This window comes from Petaurus breviceps, unplaced genomic scaffold, assembly GCF_028583685.1.
Source record: "Petaurus breviceps papuanus isolate PSGF00001 unplaced genomic scaffold, PetGlider_PUasm1.0 126, whole genome shotgun sequence".
NCBI lineage: Eukaryota > Metazoa > Chordata > Mammalia > Diprotodontia > Petauridae > Petaurus > Petaurus breviceps.
The window spans coordinates 34,570,159-34,595,367 of record NW_027185655.1 but is presented as its reverse complement, the minus strand read 5'-3'; the positions used below and the strand labels follow the sequence as shown (position 1 = coordinate 34,595,367).

General features: G+C 38.1%; 1 long non-coding RNA gene and 1 pseudogene across 1 annotated transcript in view; one reads left to right on the top strand and one right to left on the bottom strand.

Annotated features, from left to right (window-relative positions):
* The window catches only part of LOC138166385 (procathepsin L pseudogene), a 188,625-nt pseudogene that overhangs the window by 124,471 nt on the left and 38,945 nt on the right, over window positions 1-25,209 (top strand).
* The window catches only part of LOC138166389 (uncharacterized), a 27,901-nt gene continuing 19,902 nt past the window's right edge, over window positions 17,211-25,209 (bottom strand). The window contains exons 2-4 of the long non-coding RNA XR_011169587.1: window positions 23,260-23,457; window positions 21,694-21,923; window positions 17,211-17,770 (exon numbers count right to left, since the gene is read on the bottom strand). This is a non-coding gene — a long non-coding RNA (uncharacterized lncRNA). The remainder of the gene's footprint in view (window positions 17,771-21,693; window positions 21,924-23,259; window positions 23,458-25,209) is intronic.

Here is a 25,209-nt window from a genome sequence, read left to right as displayed (position 1 = left end):
TTTGCAAGCTCAAGACATAAGGAGGACGCTTCACTCTTCAAAGTCATTGGAGTTAATAGGTTTGAAGATCCTGTGGGTCTCACATTTACATAATGCTGCTGGCTTTTGGTCTCTCCTATTTTAGATGAAACTTAGGATAAGTGAGGAGCATTGAAAAATTGATGAATAAAAATGTTGGGTCTGAATTCTGTACCTCTGCATTACCTCACACCTCTTACATGTGAAGAATGGTTGTGAAGTTCAAAGGAGGCTTTGGCTTAGTTATACTACATTACTTCGGAGGGAAAGAAAAAAAAAACTCAGCTTTTAACTTAGTATGTCACTAAATCACTCTTTCCCTCATTTTTTAAATCGTAGCTCTCAATTTTCCTCTCTAATGAAAATCCCTGTGATGAGCTTACTGTGTGTTTCTGTTGCTTTACCTGAAGACTTCTGATCATAGGAGCAGAGATTAAGATTTAATGGCAGCCCAGGGGCTCAGTTCCATTTGCTCATTATACAAGTGAAAAAACAGAGGCTTAAGGAGATTAGGTGACTTCACCTAGAGTACAGTGTAAACCTCAGCAGTATGATTTGAACCAAACCCCTTTTAATCTAGAGTTTATACTCTTCCCCATGGACCAAGTTGCCTTTTGTTGCTATCACATCTCTAGCTATTATAGAGAACTATATCTTCTCCCAAAAGGAGGCTTTGTGGCACTTGTTGTAACATGATTATCAACTTAAAGTGATCTTTGTAGCACTAACACAATATTCACAGTGCCTACAGTGGCTATAAATATGCAGTGTAATTCTGAGTTGCAAATATAATAGACTCTCCACATGGAAGACAGCACTAAAACATTTATTCAAATACCAGAAATCCAAATCCCAACACCATAAAGCCAAATATATTATAGCAACAAAGAAATCTATACACCATAACAATACAGAGGGTACTGCCATCCCTAAGCCTTCCCCCTTCTAGGGCCTTTCCACAAACAAACACTCAAACCTGTCTGCCTGCTTCCACTCTCTCCCTCAGCTCTAACTACTCTAACTTCCTCTGGGCTCTGCTCCACCCTTCCTGTTCCATCTGCTCAGCAAGCTCCTCCCATCAAAGATTCAAGTGACTGAAGCAGGTCACATGGGCCTATTAATGAGTGGGAAAGATCTTCACATTAAGCAGAACTACATTAACAATACAATCTTTCAAATGTTACACAGATAAGGTTGTCAGCAAATGTTTACCAACCAACTCCCCCCCCCCCAAATCTATACGTGATAAACTTTTAAGTTTAATCTGCTTTGCTAACCTTTTCTCTATCACTTTCTTATATATAGGCAGTCAACAAAATGACAATTAAAATCCTGATTTATAGCATTTGCTGATTTGGGAGGTGTGACATGCTTACACTGAAAATTTAGAAATTCACTCTCCCAAGACAGTTTGAGCTGGCTCTAAGGACATGGATAAATCAATTTTTCTTTTCACAGATGAAGAATAGGCAGGAGAAACTGGCTTGCTTCCCTCTAATGGTTGTTAGAAATAGGATGAAGAATTTAGCTAAATGTTAGCAAAGGACGATAGATTTAAAGATGGAAGAAATCTTTGAAACAATGAACTCTAACCCCCTAATTTTACACTCAAGGAAACTGAGAAGAGATGAGCAGCACCTTTCCTTAGTTCATACAGTTTGTAAGTAGCAAAGTCAGGATTTGAACCCAGGTCCTCTGCTTTTCTGTCTAGTATTGTGTTCACTACGCCACGCTGACCCATTCATGACTGCAGTGGTTTTGTCAGTAGACCTGTTAACTAGCAGAGATGGTGTTTCACATGCAACTGCCCAAGAATTAAAATGCCAAAACATTTGGAACAGGACCCAGTAAAGTCTTGATTTACAAGAAAGGGCTATAAGACCTCACAATACCTTTTGATGTAATGTAGAGGTGTCAGTGATGGGGCAGTAAGCCTATTTCCTAGTGCTGAAGGTGTTGGGTTGCAGCTAAGGGAAAAGAGCGGATGTTGGCATTCCACTAGCTGGCAGAATTCCAGTAATAAGCAGTTCTGTTGCAACTGACGACTGCATGTCTATCAGTCATGCTGGAGCCCTGAAGTGCAGCCAAAGAATAGTTCCTAAAAAAAAATGAACTGAATAGTCTGGGATTCAGTGCGCATGAGAAAGTCATTGTTGAAGGCTCTTGAGCGTTTAGTGTCATGTTAAAAAGCGTGGTTCTCTACTGGTTGCGTGATTGTTCACTCCTCAGAAAGGTCAGCATGTACCTTCTATAGAGAATATTGTCATTTCATACTTTTTTTTAAAGTTAAGATTTTAATGAACAAAAATCTGTTTTCTTTATATCTACCACCACCTTGGGAAAAAGAAAAGGAAAATAAATTCCATGTAATAAATATGTATTACATATACTATATATACACATGTATAAATACATATATGTGTAGATATTTTATATATTATATATAAACATATAAAATACATATATAAAAATATATATGTATACCCACATATATTCATATATATGTATATTTAAGCAAAACAAATGACCTCATTAGCCATCTTAAAATACAGATAGGTCTCATTCTGCACCCTCAATCCATCATTTCTTTGTCAGGAGGTGGCGAGTATGCTTCATCACTGGTTCTTTGGAATCATGACCAGTAATTGTGTGATCAGAGTTCTTATAAGCCTTCAAAGTTGTTTGTCTTTATGGCATTATTGCATAAATTGTCCCTGTGGTTCTGTTCATTTCACTCTTCAGTTTATACAAGAACATTAAGTCATCACATTTCACATTCCGCCTGCTATACACAGCTCGAGACTTTGCCTTTTTAAATTACACTCATGTGCCAGGCTAATGGTTTTCAGGAAGACAGATGAAATGCTTTCTTCACCATCACTGTATAGACTTGTTCATTTGGGGAAGTATTTTTTAGTTTGCTTGCTTGCTCCAATCTTAAGATTCTCCAATCTACTTTATAAATAGCATGCCCTAAATCTTACTGTTCTGCCAGAAGGGCCCTCATGGCAAGTGATTACTAGATATATTTATTTAGAATCATATTCCAGATTTATGCCCTTGATAATTAAGATGGTTTTACTTTATAGCTCTATGTATCTTCTCCCAGTCTCATAGTAAATTGAAGAAAAAGTTTCACTTAGAATCTTTTGTCCAGAATGAATTCAAATAAAGTTAAGTGTGTACAAGGAGCAGAACCAGGATTTGAACCCAAACTCTTTCATTCCCAATCCACTGCTATTTCCATGGTTCCATGTTGTTTCCCAAGGTGTGGGCTAAAAACCAAACATCAGAAAGGCTCTTCTGCTAGCTGAGGGTAGCTTCACGATATGAATGCACATTGCACACTATTTAATCAATCGATCATGGGGAAAAGGACTATGACCAATAATGGATCCTCATATAAAATGTAATGTGCCTCCTTCCCCACCCCTAGGACTTCAGTGCCCTACCTCACAGTGCCCTACCTACCTATAATCTTACACTAGTTTCAACTTTAGTGTAAGCTAACCATAGGCTCCTAACTGTGGCACTTACTGATTAATAACAACTAGCAATAATTAGCAATAAAGTACGGTGCATTCCATGTCTTAGGCATTTAATTAAGGTGTTTTGAATTAAATAAGATGTCAATACAAGGAGTTATCTTCCATTTTATCACTTCCTTCTCAAATGTTCTCTACAATTCATTAATTTCTGACATCTGAACTTTAGGTGGAAATTGGAGATACAACCAGTCAATCATCAAACATTCTTTAAACATCTACTCTATGCCAGACACTGTGCTAGATGGTAGAGGAACAAAGACACAAATGAGTTGGTCCTTGACCTCAAGGAACTTATATTCTATCAGGGGAGACAACATATACATTTATAAATATATGCAAGATATATACAAAAAATACAAGGTAATTTTGGGGTGATAGGAACTAGCAAGTGTGGTGGAATTAGGAGAAGGCTTTCCAAGCCAAAGGGCATATAGTGCTTTTGTCTCTGGTACTGGGCATATATAAATAAACATTTCTGTCTGGTTTTCACTACAGGCAGAGGTGCTGCAAATCTGCAGATCTATTAAAATATGGTGCCAGGTTTATTGTTTTTTTCCCCCTAAGATCTGACCATAGACCGCAGAGTTCTAAGCATGCAAATATAGCCACAGGAGAAGCCGTCCAGAGGGCTTTCTGATTTCCACTGTGACCTAATCCCCTGAGTATCTTTTGGTTAGAACAAAGTCTTCATATCCCACTTCACTCCCTCCAAGTACATGGTCCAACTGTGGCCCTGGTCTTGATGGACTAAAAAACCTTAATTAAATCATCAGTGAATTGTAATGTCATATGGTGTGTCATCTTGCTTCAAGTCTCTCCCCACTCCAGTCAATCCTCCATTTAATCATCAAATTGATCTTTCTAAAGTGCCTCTAGTCATGTCATTCTCCTCTTCCATTCATTCAATTCCAAGGGCTCCTTATTCTTTTCAGGACCATATGTGAAATTCTCCATTTGGCTCTTAGAACCTCTTCATAACTTTGGCACCAATCATCTTTTGGTCTTATACCTTACCTTCCTTCACACACTATCTTGGAATATCACACTGGATTCCTTGCTATTCCCATATGTGATCCTCCATTACCAGACTCCTGGCATTTTGACTGGCTGACCCCATGACTGGAATGTTCTCTCTCCTCTCATCTCGACCTGCTGCTATCTTTGTCTTCCATCAGATCTCAGTTTAAGTCCAATCCTATTTGACTCGTTTTGTATATATTTGTCTGGATGTTGTTGTTCCCATTAGATAGTAAGCTGCTTGAGGGTAGGGGCTGTCTTTTGCCTCTTCTGTATCCCTTAAGTGCCTGGCACATAGTAGGTGATTGTTAAATGTTTATTTATTGATTGCTTTTCTGATGAAAGTCTTTCCTAATCCTCCTTAATCTTAGTGTCTTCCCTCCAAGACTACTCCCATTTTATTCTGCACATGTATTATTTGGACATGTTTGAATGTTGTCTCTTCAATAAAGCTGTGAGCTCCTTGGGGGTGAGGGATGTCTTTCTGCCTTTCTTTTTCTCCTCCAGCACTTAGCACAATGCTTGGCATGTAGTAAATGTTTAATAAAAGCTAGTTGACTGACTCACCTCCAGTCTCTGACCCTGTTTCTTCTCACTTGCTGTCCCCCCATTTCTAGATTGCTGTCCCTCCTCACCTTTGCCCCTACTTACCTGGATTCCTTCAAGACTGAGTTCAAATTCCATTTTCTGCAAGAGACCTGTCATAGTCTCCCCCAACCACAGTGACTAGTGCCTTCCCAATGAGATGACTGCCTGTTTGCCCTGTTTTATCTTGTATGTACATTGTTATTTGTATGTTCGCTTCCTCATTGGACTGTGAGACTCTTGAGGACAGGTACCATATTTTTTGCCTTTTCTTTGCATCCCTGGCACAAGTACTTTGCACGTAATAAATGGTCAATAAATGTCTTTTGATTGATTTTATTTTAAATATTTGCATAAACATTTTATTTTATAGATTTGAATATTTTATAGGAATAAGGACTTGACCTGTGATTTTGTAGGTATAGGAAACTCCCAGATGAGAAAATTACTACTGCAGGTTTGCACCTTTTCAGAAACTTTCAGTTTCAGGAGCCTAGAGAAGAGGTATCAAGTGGACTCGGTGAGGCCTGAACTGAATTAAAATGTAATTGGGAAATATTTAACAAAATAAATAAAAATACATCAGAACATAGATAATGTTAATATGTGGTTTTCTAAGTAAACATGTCACTAGTGGCATCTTTATTTATGGTTCAGTGGCCCCCCATTTCTATTTGAATTTGATACCACTGGTTTCTAGTACTCTGAGGTTAAATGACTTGCCCAGTATCATAGAGCCAGTATGTATCCTAGGCAGGACTTTAACCCACATCTTCTTGGCTCTGCAGCTAGACCTCTCTTTATTATACTATGCTATCTCTCATTATACAAAATATGGAAATGAAATGAAATATATATTATATATTTGTGAAATTATATTAAAAAGAAAAAAATATTTTGGAAAGTAATTATATATAGGATAAATTTAGCCCTGGGGGTGAGGAAGACCTGAGTTTAAATTTAGCCTTAGATACTCACTAGCTGTGTGACACTGGGTAAATCACTTAACCCTATTTCCCTCAGTTTTTCATCTGTAAAATGAGCTAGAGAAGGAAATGGCAAACCACTCCAGAATCTTTTCCAGGAAAAATCCAAATGGGTCATGGAGAGTTGGATATGACTGAATGATTCAACAATGATAATATATAGGATAAACACACATGTGTATTTCCTAGTCCAAGGTTATTTTCTTCCCCTGAGTATCTAATATTGACTACTGGTCTTCATATTTACACAGCATTATTCCTCTGGTTCCCTGCCTACTAGCTTTTACCTTTTCCATTTCTAACATCTTGGAATTTCTCCTCATAATAAATTTATTCCTTGTCTAGGCCCTCTTAATTAGACACATATAGCAAGGAAGAAATACCCCCATCCTCTTTTTCCTTTCTTTCATTTTTTGCTCATCAATCTGCCACATTCAGTGTCAGTATGCTATAGACAGCAAGGTCAGGTAGTCTAAAAATCTGTGCTGAGATCTTGAAGCCTTTTATAATATATTCACTTATGACTGTGGATCCCTTCTTTTCCCTCTCCTGGCCTCTACAAGTGACATAAGCCATATCCCAGCTGTAGGTTCCCTTTCTCTTCCTTTCCCTTACTCCCTAATCCCTGACATGTACATTAAGCAACTCTGTTCCTTCTTTAGCCCCAGATCCAAGTATGGCTCCAACCTGCTTCTCCAATTGGCCTTTCTCTGCTCCCACCCCCAATCCTTATGTGCACCTGAGTTTGACTTGTCTCTACCTCTTGGGACTCTTTGTAACAGGGGACTTGACCTCATTCACCTCCCAGCCGTTGGAAGCTCTCCCACAAATTCTGGACAAGTGCCTGCACCCAGCCCACTCCCTGACCCGAAAGCATACATTTTCCAGGTGTTGCCCACCTGGAAAGGGTTAAAGGTTTCCAATTCAGGAATGATTCTTTACTCTCAAAATACCAAGTTGAGTCCCCCTCCCCCACTCTATAAACATTCTTTCCTTCAAGCATTCCCCATATATACAACTTTTTGATTAATATTTTTCCTTATAAAGTCAACTCTGATGGGTCTGAAATGATATTCTTAAACAATCTTTACTTCTTCCCCTCCCTCCCACTGCTGTCTTATGGGCTGCTCAAGTCTTTTCTCTTCAATTTGACTCTGCCTTGAAATTAAGTATGACTTGGGACTGGAGGGATTGATTTCCAATGAAAGATTAAAATAACCCAATACGTTGCATTTAGCCAAATGATAACCATAGGGGGAAAGATGATTAATGTATCCAACTATTTGAAGGGGTCAGCGCCAAGCATTAGTACTGAGGGTAGTAACATAAAGAAGAGGGTTAGTTAAAAAAGGGAAGCATATCAGAAAAGTCCCCTGAGGAGAAACAAACGGATAGGAACTAGTGAGAATACATCTCACAGATCACTGAAACCCAGATGAATCTAAACACTTCCAAACAATAGGAAGGAGGAATATCTCCTTATCTTTTCTCTGGAGTCAAGATTGGTCATTATAATTACAGAGAATTTTTATTTTTTTTCCTTTTGTTCTTTTCACTTACATTACTGAAGTCTCCATTGTATATGATTTTCCCTACTCTTCAAATACAATCTTTGTTACTACTAGAGAGGAGCCTGGAAGGGGTGGAGGTTGGGGGTCAGAGGAGAGGCACAAAAAATATTTTCTCGGTTGAAAAATAAAACTTACCAAGAAAAGTTAAAAGAATATGGGACTTATAACACAGAGAAGAGAAGGCTAAGTACTATTAGTTAGATATGCAAATGATCTGATTGGTTTATCTGCTGAAAAGGAGGAAACAGACAAACTTCAGCATGTGGGATAAATGGGAAAATTTCCATTCAACAGTTATTATCAGTTGGTTGGTCAATAGGTACATATTATGAGCTTACTATGTTCCCTCAAGTGTGCTAAGTACTGCAGATCAACAAAGAAAGGCAAAATCAAAGGAACTCACATTTTAATGGGAGAAACAACTGTGTACATCCAAGATATGTTTCTGTCTCTATCTCTATCTCCATATATACACATATACATACATACACATACATATATGTATACATACATATATATATATATACACAGATACATGGATACATAGATAGATGGATGGATAGATAGGCAGATGTATAGTGTAAATGGGAAGTTATCTTAGATGGGAGGGACTGGGGGAACTAGCAAAGGCCTTTTGCAGAAGGCAGGAATTCAGTTGGGTCTGGGAAGATTCCAGGGAGGACAGGAGTCCTAGGTGAGGAAGAAAAGCCTTCCCAGTAAGGGGTGGAAAAAGAGGGAGTGTCAGTGCAAATAGCTGGACTTGGGGAATGGAGTGTAGTAAAAAGATTCCGAAAGTAGGCTGGATTAGCTGATTTTGTGAAGGAAAGTGAAAGAAGACTAGAAAGGTCTGAAGGGGACATGTTGTGAAGGGCCTTAAATGCCAAACAGATAATTTTTCTTTTTTTCCTTTTTTCTTTTCTTCATTATTATTATTTTAAATTTTTAAAATTTGATCACAGAGACATCAGGAGAACCACTGAATGCAGGAGGGGAAGGTGAAGAGGGAGAACTTTTCCTGAACTTCAGGAAAAATCACTTTGCCAGCTGGGTGGAGGCTGGTTGGGATTCAGGTCAGGCAAATCACTTTGCCAGGAGGATGGATGGGATTCAGGTGAGATAAATCAAGGTGATTAACTAGAAGGCTATTTCAAGAGACAAGCAAAGAGGTGACAAGGATTTGCTGTAGGATGGTGGCAAGGTGAGTAGAGGGATGTTATGGAGGTGTAAAAACATAAGACTTGGTAATAATAAAAGCTAGGATTTATATAATGGTTCAAAGGTGGCAAAACACTTTACAAAAAGCTCATTTTATCCTCACAACAGCTTTAGGAGGCAGGTGTTATTAGCACTGTTGTATAGATGAGGAAACTGATCTGGCAGTGGTTAAATGACTTGCTCAAGATCATACTTCTAAGATCAGTAGTAGGATTTGAACTCAAGTCTTGCAGACTTGGGTGTTGAGTCCAACACTATCTAGGGGTGGGGAACCCACAGCCTTGAGGCCACAAGTGGCTCTCTAGGTCCTCAAGTGCAGCCCTTTGACTCAATCCAAACTTCACAGACCAACCCCTTTTATTAAGGGTTTTGTTAATAGTGTCCACTGTGTATGTGGACAGTGGGTATGAATTGGATGAAGTTCCAGCAAAGAAGATGGGGAAGGAGTAGTTAGACTGATAGAGAACCAGGAGAGAGAACATCCAGGAGGAGAGGGTGATTAACAGTATGACAGACTTCAGAGTGACCAGGAAGGTAGAGAACTGAGAAAAGGTCATTAGATTTGGCAAGTAAGAGCTTGCGGGTAACTCTGAAGGGGATAATTTCAGCTGAATGATGAGATTGGAGGTTAGAATGAGGAGGGTTTAAAAATGAGTGAAAAGAGAAAAAAACATGGAGGCATCTAATATAGACTGATCTCTCAAGGAGCTTAACCAGAAAAAGAAGGGGACATATAGGGCAATAGAAAATGGGAAGTTGGATTGAGGGAAATTATTATTGATGTTGAAATGGAGAAGACATGGGGCACACCAGAATGATCTCTAAGAAAGATTTTGGAACTTCTTCTGAAGACAATGTTGTGAGGTAGATACTGCTCTGGACTAGTCAGGAAAAAATGTATTTATGTTGGATGTTTATATGTGTGTCCTTAAGATTTCTATAACCTTATAATTTTAGTGTTTCTGAATCTTAGTCATATGTTTGTAGTTAGAATTTCTGCCTCCCAGACTCACAATCAGAGCTTGAAAGCAGATGATGACTTGGATAGTGGCAGTGACCTTGATCTTGGGTTCATGCAATCCCCAAATTTGGATTTTTATGTCCCTAAGTTAAAACTTGGTAGAGGCCACAGGACTTGTCTTTCTCTGCTCTTGGACCTTAGATAATTTAGAACATTTCTACAATCCATGAATTATAATCATTCTAAACACTATTTTTAAATTTACTTTAATAATTTAATTTATTCTAAACATCTAATCATTCTAAACATTAATCATTTGAGATTTTTTAGAAGTCTCAATTTGTCTTGAAAAGAGGGCTGATGCTGAGTTTTTCAATTCTTACTTTAAGAGTACCCAGTTCTTTCTCAGTAATTGTACTTGGTTCTTCACTGTCATCCTTGCTTAGTATATGACCACATACACTTAGTGTTGGGCTGAACATGCTGAAAAAGCCAGGAGAATGGAATTACTTCTTCCTCTTGAACTACTCCCATTGAGACAGCTGTGATTTTCAAATCAAGCAAGGAAAAGTCTGCCCAGAGCCAATGTTTCCATTGGTCTGGGGATATATGTTTAATCCCTGATTTCTATCAAAGGAAATCTTATTTCATCTAGGTTTTTGAATAACTAATAATAACAACAATAATGATAGCTCATTTTATAACATTTTAAGGTTAGCAAAGCACTTTACAAATACTATCTCATTTGGTAATCACAACCACCTTGGGTGCTATTATTATTCCCATTTTACAGATAAGGAAACTGAAGCAGGCACAGATTCTACATAATTAAAACTCAAGTTTTGGGATCTTTAAGATCCAAAGAACATCCTTTCATACAAAGCAGGATGGAGTACCCATTCATTGAAATTGAAAGCAAGTTCTCATAATCGTTTACTCAAATTTTGGAGTCAGGGAGTGACTGATTAATGTGATACCCAGTGTCTGGTACTTGGCAGACTCTAGTTACAAAATTCCAAAATTGGTCATCTATTTCAATTCACATCTGAAGATGACTCTCCTCTACAACTTAACTGAAAAGTGGTCATTCAGAGTCAGGATTATGGAAGGATTGGAAGCAATTGGAACCAACTCATGCCAACTTCCAGAATGACTTATTGTCAAACATTTACTTAGCTTTTGAGAGCATCTAACCTCAGAAATCAGCAAGATTTCACGGTTTGATTTATTGTCTTGTTGATTGTCTAGACAAGGAAATGATGGAGAAAATATTAAGAAGGCAGATTAAACTTAAAAACATGTTTATAGAACTGGTTGTTAGACATTAAAAATGGGTTCTACCTGCATTTCTTTTAAAGGGGCAACTGAGTGTCCAGGATAGGACACCAGCCTGGAGTCAGGAAGATTTGAGTTCAAATCTGTCCTCAGGCACCAGCAACTCTGAGTAAGTCACTTTTCTCATTTGTAAAATAAGGGTAATAGTAACATCTACCTTCCAAGGTTGTTGTGAAGATTATATGAGATAATATTTATAAATATAAAAAAGTTGCAAAAATATATAGAAAGTACCATGTAAATTTTAGCTATTATTATCATAGTTATTGCTGTGGAGATCCAGGTGTATTAATACTGGGTATTTAACTATTATAATTGTTGTTGTTAAGTATTTTCCAGCATATACCTGAAGAGAAAGGACCTTGGAAGTCCAGTATCCTTGGAATCAAGGATTTACTTTGTGGACCACAGAAAGGTCAGAAGCTTCAAATCCAATCTCATGTCTACCCCACCACAAATTTGAGAAGCAGAATCCATTTATAATACCATGCCAATTTCTTAAAGAAAGCAAGTTGAACAACTGTGGTCTCCATTTTCTATGAATCTTGTGCAAGAAGATGAGATACTCAAGAGGTCAAGATTTCTTCTAAATATTCCATTCTTTTTTTTTTTTTTTCACTTGCAAGAATATGTGGAGGAACTGGATTTTTCTCATAGTAGGCAATTCCTAGTGACAAAATAGCTGTAAGGCTTGAAAGTTTCCTGAGACATCTACACATGCCTGGTACCTGTCCAAGGTACCAAGGATTTAAATCTAGATCTTCTTTAATTCCAAATCCAGAATTCTATTCACTACTCCATGGCACCTTGGAGCAAAAGAAAGTAGGTGAATTAAGAAAGTGACTAGCACATTTATCAAGAACTGGAAATTACAATTATTAAAGCAGGGTGTTAGTAATCAAATTCTCTTTTCCTAAATACTCTTCTTTTAGTGCTAAAACAAACAGCACTAGAAAAGTCAAAATTATAAGGCTCACCATCCTTATAATAGGATAGCAAAAGTGAAATAGGGGAATCTGAGTCATGATTCAGGATTTAATATTGAAAGAGATGAGTTCATTTCAGTTGATCTGTAGATGGCACACTAACCAACGTGGCTCACCTTTCTTAGTAGCACCATCTCAGTCACTGTTGGTAGCTGTAGCAATACTAATAACAAACTAATCAGCGATGAATATTCATGATCTTTCTCTCTTTTAAAAAAAGATATTTATTTTTATTCAGCCTTCATTATATATTCCTTTTCCTCCCTCCCCAATTATTTTTGTCACGAACAAATATTTAAAAGGGGGTGGGAACTGTTCTTAAAACTAACCAGCAGTTCAGAGTTGGGGAAGGGTACCCCAGAGTCCAATCTATACCTAAGTAAGAATTCTCTCTATGATATGCACAACTAGTCATCCAACCTGTGACTGAAGACCTCCAGGGGCTGGGAACTTTTTACTTCCTGAAGTAGCTCATTCCACTTTTGTACAGCTCAATTGCTAGAAAAGTTTTTCCTCATGTTCAGAATCTGCTTTTCTTCAACTTCTGTCCAGTGCTGCTTATTCTTCTTTTTGGGGTCAATCAAAACAAGCTAAATACCTCTTCTGCATGATACAACTTTAAATGGGTCATAGGATCCCACGTAGAAAAGACAGAGCCATGCAATGGAAGGAATGCTGGATTTAGAGTCAGTGTCTGCCATTTTTGTCATTCCTTACCTGTATTGTATGATTTTGGACAAGTCACTTCACCTCTATGGGCCTCAGTTTCTTCAGCTATAAACGGAGAGGATTAGAACTTTGATAGCAATTTCCAGCATTCTCTATGGGGCATGGGATCATAGAATGAGGGCTAGAAGGGACTAAATCAGTGCTATTACTTTGGATCATTTCCTGTATGGGAGCAAAATTGCAGCAGGAGAGGAGAAAGGGCACCAGGTGGTTGTTGCTTTCTCCTTAGATCATTTCAATCAGAAAGTGGGGAGATGAGTTTCTGGTGTTCCATTATAAGAAGCATTCACATTCTTTTTTTAAGCAATTGGGGTTAAGTAACTTGCTTAAGGTTACACGGCCAGTTATTTCTGTGTGTGGTGCTAAGTATCTGAGCCTGGATTCGATCCCCAGGTTATCCAGACTCTGGGGCAGGTGCTCTTACTCACTGAGCCACCTGGCCACCCCTAAGCAATTGGGGTTAAGTAACTTGCTCAAGGTTACATGGCCAGGTGTTTCTGGGTGGGTGCTAAGTGTCTGAGCCTGGATTTGATCCCCAGGTCATCTTGACACTGGGGCCGGTGCTCTTACTTGCTGTGCTACCTGGCCGCCCCAGCATTCACATTCTTATAACCTTAGGGAGAGATAATGCTACATAGTAGAAGGATCACAGAATCATTGATTGAGAGTTGGAAAGGATATTTGAGGCCATCTGGCCCATTTTAAACATTAGGAAGAGGAGGTTAAGAGAGACTTGCCTGAGTTTGCAATCTTCTTTCCATTGTTCTACCCTGCCTCCTCAAAGGCCCTGCACTAGGAAGGAAAGAAGGAAGCAAGCATGGATTAAGTGCCTACTGTGTGCCCAGCATTGTGCTAAAGACTTTACAAGTGTGATCTCATTTGATCCTCACAACAGCCCTTCAGAGGTCTGTCATCTTCATTCCAGGACAAATGAATTGCCTTTGGTCACATTGGTAGTAAGTATCTCAGGCCAGATTTGAACTCAGGTCTTCCAGGTTCTAGGACTGGTCCTTATTCACTACACTACCCAGCTATTTCAGAGACCTGGGTACTGGTGCTGGTTCTGCCATTAGCTTTGGGTAAGTCTCAAACAGTTTGAGAGGCAGAACGATGTAGTGGACTAATCACTGGAAATGTAAGAAAACATGGAAGTAAAATTCTGTCTCATATACTTACCGTGTGAACCTGATGTAATGTCTATGTCTCTGTTTCTTACCAATGGGCAGATAGGTGGCACTGTGAATAGAGTTCCGGACCTGAAATCAGGAAGACCTATATTCAAATCAGGCCTCAGGCACTTAGTAGCTGTGTGACCTTGGTCAAATCACTTAATCCTGTTTTCCTCAGTTTTCTTATCTATAAAGTGAGCTAGAGAAGGAAATGGCAAACCATTCCAGTTTCTTTGCTAAGAAAACCCCAAATGGGGTTGCAAAGAGTTGACATGACTGAAGCGACTGAATAGCAGCAAGAACAACTTCTTCCTATAAAATGATAGGTTTAGAGTAAATGGCCTCCAAGATTCCTTCCATTTTAAAATTTCTGATTCTCTAAACTTTTTTTGTGGTGTAAAAATCTCTAAAATGAGGGAAATAATAGCTGCCCATCTACTTCACAGGAGTATCATAAGTAAGAAAATAAAAAATGTAAATATTTGAACAATATATAGCTTTATACAAGGGCAGCTAAGTGGTACTGTGGATAGAGTGCCTGGCCTGGAGTCAGGAAGACCTGAGTTCCAATCCAGCTTTAGACACTTACTAGCTGTGTGACCCTGGGGAAGTAACTTAACCCATTTGTCTCAGTTTTTTCCTCCATAAAATGAGCCAGAAAAGGACAATGACAAACTACTCCAGTATTCTTGCCTACAAAACCCCAAATGGAGTAAAGAAAGGTTTGACACAACTGAAAAAAAATGCTTAAACAAAAGCATTATACAAGTAAATGCTAAGTGTAGTTTATTATGTACTGTTCTCATTTTCTCTCTTTTCTCCATTTCCTTAAAAATACCTTGTAAACTACATTCCCAAAGAGTAGCTATGATCATTTGTTACTACTACAAAAATATTTTTTTAAGGTAACCGTATTTCTCAGTATTTTTTATGCTTCATTTGCTTTTCAGACCGACTGATTTCTCTCTCTAAGGTATAAATTATAACCCCTCAAGCAAAACATTCCAAAATGATTTTCTTGCTTTGTGTTAACTGCAAACCTAAATCTCTCCAGTGGAGAAGAGACTACCTCCTTATGTGGGACTCCAAGACGACATTGATGTGTGTGCTCTCTACCAAATCAAAAGTGCTTAATTATCAGCCCAATTGTCAAAGGGTTGTGTCAGAAGAGTGGCAGTCCTGATCTATGGAGTGTCTCAGGCACATTTCAGCTGGGACAGTGTCCCATTGCAGTAGATTTCAAATTAGCTCAGACTTCGAAATTAAAATATTTCTTGAATATTGAAACCAGAAGGTTTTTTTTTTGTCTTCTAAAGAATTATTAGGTCTTTTATTTTTTTAAAAGGATATGCAGTCAAAATAAGTTTTCTAGTTTGAAGATCTAAGTCCTAGTGACAGATTTACACATTATGGTCATCTCCATCAGCAAACATTTGCTGAGTGCTCATTATTAGTTTGTTCCAACTTGGAAAAAATAATTTTTGGAACTTATCTCTGACCAGGCATCTCCATGAAGGGAAATGCAAATGAATGTGCTTTCATGACCCCATTTTTTGTGGCTTTTTGGTCACTATAAAGTAAATTGTGGTCATTAAGAGAGACCTTCAAAAACAACCACATGATCTAAGGAGTAAACAGCGTTATGTGAGAGGTACCATGATATAGTGCGAAGAAGGCCACCCTTGGAGTAAAAAACAAAACAAAACAAAAAACCCCACCAACTCAGCTCAGGAAACTGAGGCAAACAGGTTAAGTGACTTGCCCAGGTCACACAGGTATAGAGTGTCTGAGGTCAGATTTGAACACTTGAACACTCTTCCTTATTCCAGGCCTAGCACTCTCTCCTTGTGGCACCTATCTGCCCCTGGCAAAAAGCTTACAAAGAGAAATTCTCATAACTCTCTACTGATTCATGAGAATGAGTGTGCTCATGTTAGGAATAGGGCACTCGAGGCATGGACAGATTAAGTGGCTAGTTTGAGTCAGTGAGAAGACTAGAAAGTACTGAGTCCCAAGGCTCTTGGGTCCCTAGTCTCTCTCATACCCCACCCCCCAAATACGTAAAAATAGGCAATCCTTTTTTTTTTCCCTTTGGTTTTTATTTTGTTTTGGAAATTTACAAAATTAGAATAACTAAATCTCTTGTATTTTGTTTCAATCTTACTATAAATCTTGTTTTTAAACCACAAAGGAATGTAGGAAAACTGATTTCAACAGATGCCAGACACAACCTTGATAGATTACTTTGAACTTGGAACTTCCTTCTCCTCGAATTTCTTTGCACTTTATAAATATTTTAACATCAAATTTTCTTAACCTCTAGAAAAACCCAACTAGAAAAATGTTTAATGCCTTTATGAAAAATATACATTTTAATGAAAATAAGATAAACCATGAGATGTTAGGGAACTTCTTAAGACATTGCTTTATTTCTTAGGTGAAGGAAATTTGAACTTAAAAAAATACTATTTTTATTTTAAAAGTTCCACTTGCTAGAGCTAAGTTTCTGTTTGTTGTAAGCATAGGATATTCAATTTAGAGCCTAGAAAAAGACCTTAGTGTTAGCACAATTGCCTCATTTTTCAGATGAGGAAATAAAGACACCAATATGTTAAATAATTTGCCTTAGATCATGCAAGTATGAAGTAGGTGAATGGGGAATTTAACCCTGGCCCAATGCTCTTCTCACTGGACCATATTGTATTAGTGATGCAATTATCAATGGCCTATACTTTGAATTCATCCAGAAAGTGGCTGCCAAATTCATATGCCCATAATTTAAAATGGTCTCTTTGATATGCAAATGCTTACATTTCTATGAGAATTATAGAAATATAGAAAAATTTTGCTCCTAGAAAGAAACATTTCTTTGATGTTTCTATAGCTCTGTCTATATGGAAAATGAGTTTGCATTTGGATTTTGAGCTACTAAATTCCCTCCCCCCCAAAAGATGTTTTATGGGATCACAGATCTTGAGTTGGAAGGGCCCTGAGAGGTCAGACAGCTCAACCCTTTCATTTTTACAGTTGAGGAAAGTAAGATACAGGAAGCTTATGATTTGCCCAAGGACATAGAAGCCATAAAGGTCAGAGTAAAGATTTTAATTCAGGTCTTTTGATTCTAGACCCAAAGTTTTTCTTTTTTTTCCCCATTTCTCTTCTCCCTACCACCTCCCTCTCCAGTTCTGGAACACATTTAAATTTTGTTTTTGAGGATTGGTATCCATCACCAAGGAATTAGTTATCTCTTTCCCACCAGATTGCACTCCTCTGGAGTTGAACATGCCCCAGAAAATTCTTCATTGTGTAAGATCACTTCAGCACTAGAGCTCACCATTCCAAAGTACTCTTTGGGATACTTTGTGGAGGGGGTTGGTGGAGTGCTTTTTTTTTTTTTTTTAGAACCTCCATCTATGGAAGATGCTCAGTTAGCCATCTCTTCATTTTCCATCAGGCTGTATTCCTCTGGGCTTCTCTATTATGCTTCTCTTAGAGTAGATGCCATTGGTCCTCTACAAGATTAAGGACAAACAAAACAATCTTCTCCTTCCCACCTTCACCTTAGCAGCTTCAGTTGTCTTCCTGCTAAGATAATGAACTTCTTGAGGGCAGGAACTCTTTCTTTTTGCTTGTATATGTGTTCCCTTTGCCTAGCACAAGTAATAAAAGCTTGTTGACTGATTGGGGAAAACAATTTTTAAAAGCAACTTTTTCAAAATTGGTTTTGTGAAAACTCAACAGGGAACAACACAATATTATAAGGACTTGGGGAAGTTAATACTGAGAGAAATTAATATTTTGTTATTATATTAATAATTAATTATTAATTTGTGATCCACCCTTTTACTTTTATTTCCATTAAAACCCAACTCTAAAAAAGTCAACCAATCTCTTAAGGGCATGGCTGAATGATGAGATTTGTTCCTAGCCTAATAAACATGCTAGTTTATTATACTGACTGTATGAACCCCACCCAAGTGGGAGATTCAATTTCTTTTTTTTTTTTTTAAAGCAATCGGGGTTGAGTAACTTGCTCAAGGTTACACGGCCAGTTATTTCTGGATGTGGTGCTAAGTATCTGAGCCCAGAATCGATCCCCAGGTCATCCCAACTCTGGAGCCAGTGCTCTTACTTGCTATGCAACCTCAATTTCTTTGTAAAGCATAGAAGGAATCCATGTTGAATGAGCCTTTGCCTGGAGGAAGAAACACACAGTTCCCCCCCGGGGTGCTTCCCCCCCCCCCCATGCTTGGTTCCCTTCAATTTATTATCTATTATTCAATTCCCTTTGGTTTAGGACAATACATATCATGAAGGAGAAAACTAACGAGAGAGATCCAGATGGAGATGGCTTCTTCTGCCCAGATGTCTTGAGGCTATGAAGTATCATGATCAAGCCAAGTTCTCAGCAGCAGGATTTGAAGACTTAACCCTTATTAAATGTGTAACAACCAGGGTTGATCTTCACTTTTCAGGGAACTTCCCTTTCAAAAGGGATTTAAAACATCTCAGGGTCTCCCTTGTAATCTTTGGTTACTGAGAGAAAACACTGACCATCAATTTATTGATTGGCCAACTAGCCTAGTTAATAAATTACTTATCAATTTATTAAATTAATTTTTTTAATTACCCAAATTTCATTTACCTCAAAACTCTGATTATTTCTTTCTGCTCCTTGAGGTTTCAAACCTTTGCAATCTGGTTTAAAACCCCAACTCAACTGAAACGACACTCTTCAGGTACTCCCTCCATTGAACTAATTGTCAAGGCTTGTTGTTTCAAAATTACCATGTGTTTTTTTTTTTCCATCTGTACCCTTCTTCCCACTACCCTAGCTTTCTAAATGGTGGCCCTGCCTCAAATCTCTCCCTTCCTCCCAATCTGTCTTTCCCTATATTCCCAGAGTAATATTCTGAAAATTCAGATCTATGTGATTTCTCTGCTCAAAAATTTCAGTTCCTATTACTTTGAGGATGAAAAAAAAAACCCAACCCAAACTCTTGTGGAATTTTTCCTTTTTTTAAATTAATATAAATCTATTTTTCCTCCCTCCCATCTCATATTCTGTTGGAGGAAAAAAAGAAAAACAAACAAAACAGAAAAGAAAAACAATTTTTTTTCTTATAAAAATATGCACAATCAAGCAAAACAAATTCCCTCATTGACCATGTTTAAAAATAAAGTCTTATTCTGTACTCTGAATCCATAATTTCTCTGTTAGGAGGTACAGTATCATGCTTCTGTGATCAGACCTTTGGTATCATAAATGGTCATTGTGGTCATCAGAGTTCTTACAGTTTCAAGATTGTTTGCTTTTAAAGTGTTATTGTTATTATATGAATTGCTCCCTGATTTCTGCTCAGCTTACATGAGTCTTCACAATTGTTTTATAATATTGATGATACAGTATAATTTCTCCATTTTCTAATCACTTTTCTCTGAATCAGCTCATGAAGGCCTTTTCCTGTGTCTTAAAATCATTATATTTTCCCTAATTCCTTACATAACACATAATATTCCATTCATATGCCACATCTTTGATACAACAATTCATTCATTCTCCAGTTGACAGGCATCTCTTTAATTTCCACTTTTTTATCACCACAAAAGATCTGCTATTGATATTTTTGTACATACAGGACCTTTTACTTTGACATCTTTGGAATATAGGCCTAGCAGCATTATAGCTATGTCAAAGGGTATGTGCTTTTTAGTAACATTTTGTGTATAAATCCCAATTCTTTCCATAATGGCTATACCTACTCACAAGACCATTAAAAGTACCTCATTGTCTATTTTCCCATAGCCTTTCCCTTTTTAATCTCCCTTTATAAATGTTCCATGGTTATTTTTCAGTATATATGTTTGTATTGTCTCATATACAGCTAGATTTTAAGCTCTTTAAGATCAATATTAATTCACTTTTGTCTCCATATATAGATCATCTGAATAAAGTTGGTAATTAAAACCTTTAGTGGCTGATGAGGTCACACTTCATAAATTTATCATTTGTGTGCTCTTGGGCACATCTCTTAACCTCTCTGGGCATTGATTTCCCCCTGTGTAAAATTAGGTGACTGTTAGCGACTTTTTCCTACAAACTCTAAGCTTATGATAATGCCTTGATGGATTGAACATTTCAGTTGATCATCCATTTCAGTTGGTCATCTAACAAAGGTTTTTCCTCATTTATCTCTCACCCAACTCAATGAACATGAACCAAGGTCATGGTCTGTGTCCATCTCACTCAAGCATTTTGGTTTTACCAGCTTTAGGCTCACTGCTTTCCACTCACAATGCATCAGAGAAAAGTGCTTTAAAGGGAAAATAAAGGGAAATTAAATAAAGGAAAAATACAAGATTTCCAGAATCTAGTCCTCCCCTCAGTAATTTCATTAGCAGGAAATTAAGCTATCCAAAAACATTGCTGAATCTCCTATGTCCTTTAAAAAAAAGTTTACTGACCCTACCAGTCTCACAAACTACTTTTCTATAACTCTCCACTCCACGAATTCTTAGTCAAACCCCTATAAAAAACTTTTCTACATTCCTCACCTAAACATCTCCTCTCATTCACTTCTCAGCCTTTTGTAATCTGGCTTCTAAACATATTTACTCACTTAAAACTTCTTCTCCAAAGGTCCCCAAGTCAGCTGCCAATCTGATGGCAGTTTCTCATCCTTCTTGACCTCTCTATAGTATTGAACATTGTTGTACACCTTTATTCAGTCATTTTAGCAATGTCTGACCCTTTGTGAGCCCAATTGGCATTTTCTTGGGAAAGATACTGGAATGGTTTGCCATTTCCTTCTCCAACTCATTTTACAGATGAGGAACTGAACGGGGTTAAGTGAATTGCTCAGGGTCATCCAGCTAGAAAGTGTCTGAGGTCATATTTGAACTCAGATCTTCCTGACTCCAGGTCTGGTGGTCTATCCATTGCGCCACCTAGATGTCTTCAAATGGATATTGGAAATGATCTAACTCAACCCCCTCCACAAAATGCAGGATCTAAGGGTTAAAGACATAAAGTGACTTGTGCAAAGATAGGAATTTCACTGCTCTCATGCTTTTTAATGTTTATAAAGTCTTTTCCTCAACACAATACTGCTAGGTAGATAGCACAAGGGTTCTCATATCTAATTAGTGGTGGAAGTGAGATTAGAAACCAGTGTCCTGGCTTCTAGTTTAGAGTGTCACACTCTCCCTTTTCATGTTTTGCTGCTGTCCAACATGACCTCTCCATTGCAATTAGAACAATATACTTTCTTAGAAATGTCCTGCTTGTTCCTATTTCACGGCTCCTGCCCTTTCTCCTTTCCCACACTGCTTCTCATAGCATATCTGTTGTAACCACATTTCTGGGGTGGATTCTGCACTCATTCCTCCCTATTCCATATTTTGCTTCAAACTCATTGGGTTACTATCAGGAATATTTGGGTTTAAGTAGGTTTCAGTGGAAATAGCTTGGCCAGCACCAAACCCTGACATTTTAACCTAGGCTGATTTCCAAGCAGACATGGATGATAAATGGACATTCTGGCTACACTTTCATGAGTGAAGGTCATTTTACCTGTCAGTCTGATCGGCTTCCTGGCCAGCAGCAAGGCTAAGGTTGCTGGAATGAGATATTCTCAGATCAGATGTGCTCATTGCCATGGAAATCCTTGACTCGAAATAGCTGCTGGTCATGCTCTCGTCTGTCCAGCCTTTCATTCAAAAGAAGCATCCGAGTTCATAGTCTGACACATCCTTCCTGGTTGGGTTGTAGCAATAAGTAAGCTTAGCTATTTGTGCAGCTATCTGGAGAGAAATGGTATGTTAAATTGGAAACAGATGGACAGAATGACCCACACAGCCCTGGAATTCACAGTGTAACTCAGCAGAATTAAATCAGGTGCCTGACGCCCTGACAATTGTGTCTCAGTAGGAAAAGAAAAGAAAACACCTGGAAACCCTGTGATTGGTGGTGGTATGCTCATCACTTTTTTCCCAATTGTTTTTCTGATTTGAAGTTAGTTTGATTGGAGTTCTTTTCTATTGTCTTTTTAAAAAAAATCAGATTCTACTTTTACATACGTAGAATCTCTTCTTTCTCCAGTTTTCATCACCCCATACCCCTAATCTGTCAGCTTGAGGCATCAGGTAACACATGAACTCTGAATCTGGATGGGAAGTTAGATTGAGAATCAAAATAGCCATTTTTCTGTTCACCTGGAAAGTGTACTCCCTTATTTGCACCCTTTGGTTGCCAAGCATGCTCTCCATCATCTCCTCCCTAGAATCTCAATAAATAATGGTATTTTGAAATGTTATTTTTGATGTCCATATCATGGACATAATCATAAAATGTCCATGTGAAAACCAATTAATATTAACTGGACCTTTACAGTTTGTATTATAAGAAAATAATTTGCTTGGCAGATCATCATAACTGATCTTTATATAACACTTTGCAAAATGTTTGCATATGCATACATTTTCTCATTTGAACCTTATGGATACATAACAGTTCTTTTAATTATATACTATAAGTAGTATTACCCCCATTTTTTTTTCTTTTTGGAGGGCAATTGGGGTTAAATAACTTGCCCAAGATCACACGGCTAGTTTTGTGTGTGTGTGTGTGTGTGTGTGTGTGTGTGTGTGTGTGTGTGTGTGTGTGTGTTAAGTGTCTGAGGCTGGATCCGAACTCAGGTCCTCCTGACTGGAGCCAGCACTCTACTCACTGTACCTCCTAGCCGCCCCAATTGCCCCCATTTTAAAGGTGAGGAAACTGAGTCTCAGAGAGGTTAAGTGATTTGCCTATGATCACACTGCTATTAAATATCATACGTATACTTTGAATACAATTATCAGAGGCAGGATTTGAACCAAGGTCTTCCTGGCACTCAGTCTAGAAACGTATCACTAGTCTACAAAGTATCATTCTTCTAACTGGATGAAATCCTTTTTTAAGGATTTATGAAGTCATAGGTTATTCATGGAACCTTGTAAGACTATACATGGAAAGAAAGCTAAGTGGTCTTTGCCTTTTAGAAATATCTGTCACGTGTGGCTCCAAGAAGGTGTAGCACGTATGGCAGGTGGATGGGCTAAACCAGGTTGAGAGTAATTAACAGGATAGGAGGATATCTACCCCCAAGCATGTGAATACTTTCCACAGAGGAATGGGTGGAAGAGAACAATTGGTTCTAATGGTCATGAAGGCAGCTGAAGCAGGTGCTGAGGAGTGCTTAGAGCTTGTTTAGACATCCAAGATGCTGAGGACATCTGCTGCATCCCAGGTCATTGCCAGATATCTTGACTTTTGTCCTGCCACTGGACTTCCATGACTCTGGAAGAGAGAGTGAGGCTGTGTAGCAGCAAGCACCCCAAGCGTCCTCAGGGTGGCTGCCCATACAGGTTCTTGGATCTGCTTTGATAAAGGAAAGCAACTCAAAAAGGGTTAACAAGCTTACTTTAATCAGTCAGACATATATCGTTTACCTTGTTCAGGGGAAAAAGGTCAGCACTCCGAACTTCAAAGTACACAGGCAGAATTATCAAGACAGAAACAGATCAAGTAGACAGATTTCCAAACTGTCCAACCATTACATCCATACCAAATCGACATCTGGGTTTTTCAAAGCCGGGAGGGGGGGGTGGACAACGGCTTCCCAGAATACAGATCAAATCACAGAACACTTCTCAAAGTGAGCCCCCAAAACAAAGCCTCAAATCAGGGTTTATATACCCTTCTCCTGGCTCAGAGAATGTAACAACCTTATTGACTCACTGGCCAATCAAGAAGTATCTACTGAAAAACAAGCCTCCCACCCAGGTGCACTTTAGCCTAGGGGCAGGGAAGATCTTCCAAATTTGCATTCCCATTACAGGCCGATGACCTCTGTCTCACTTAAATCCATTTCACAGGCAAGTCAAGACATCACCATGGGATGTCATTGGTCCTCTTTGAAAATGAAGGGTTAACAGCAGCTCAAAATAGAATATTTTCTGTGAACATATTGGTGAAGGGCCAAATAATCATCAGAAACAGGGGTAAAGGAGGAGAATGTTAAGAAATTATGTGCTTAATATATGTTTATATATTGATTGATATATACCCAATGTTATTGAAAAACAGCATTTATTGGGGCAGCAAAACAGTTTTTTTTGTACATACCCATAGAGTACATATTGTCTCTTGCATTAGAATGTAAGTTTCTAGATGGCAGGAACTTTTCCTCTTTTTCCTTGTATACTCAATAATTAGTACACTAAATGGCCCCTATTAAATGCTTAATGAATGCTTATTGATTGATTGATTGGTAAAGAGTCATCATTTCAGTTGATTGTTTTTATATATTTCTTTCCAGAGAGAATTCCAGAGTAGGAAGAGCCAGAAAATCAAATCCATTCTAGTCTTTATTCTGATAGTAACTATATCTGTGAAATTGAACAAACCAAAGCATCATTCTGATTTTCAATTTCTTAATCCACCAATCAAGAGAGGGAATTAGATATTCCCTAAGATTCCTTTTAATCTCTATTTTTAATGTTAAAATCCATGCTTAAATGAGATGGAGAAGGAGTTAGCATCCAAAGAAAAGCGGAGGGGAAATCTGAAGGGAATGGTGAGTGACTGGGAAGTCAAAGGGACTGTATCTTTATGTAAGGTATGGTTAGAGAGGTTGCCCCCTGTCCACCTTCAATCAGGAGTAGAGAGCTTTACCCAAGAGTGGGACTTCATAGGATCATAAATTTAGAGATCAATTAGTCCAGCATCTAAGTATTTTACATATGAAGAAATTGAGGTCCAGAGAAGTTAACTGATTTGTTCAAGGTTAGATATGTGGTAAGCATCAGATCCAGGATTGGAATCTTTCCCCATGGTGGTTTGTGAATTCAATTATATAAAAATTGATTAGTTTGAGGTGTTGTGCTAGATTAGACCCTAGACTTGAAGATGAAAATGAAACAGGACCTGACTGCACTCAATGAGCTCATATGGAACTGTACTCTAATGAATAAAGGGCTAAGGGCAGTGGGAGGGAGGGAGGTGTAATGTAATGCCAAAAGAAGGCAACTTCCCAGGTTCAAAATACCA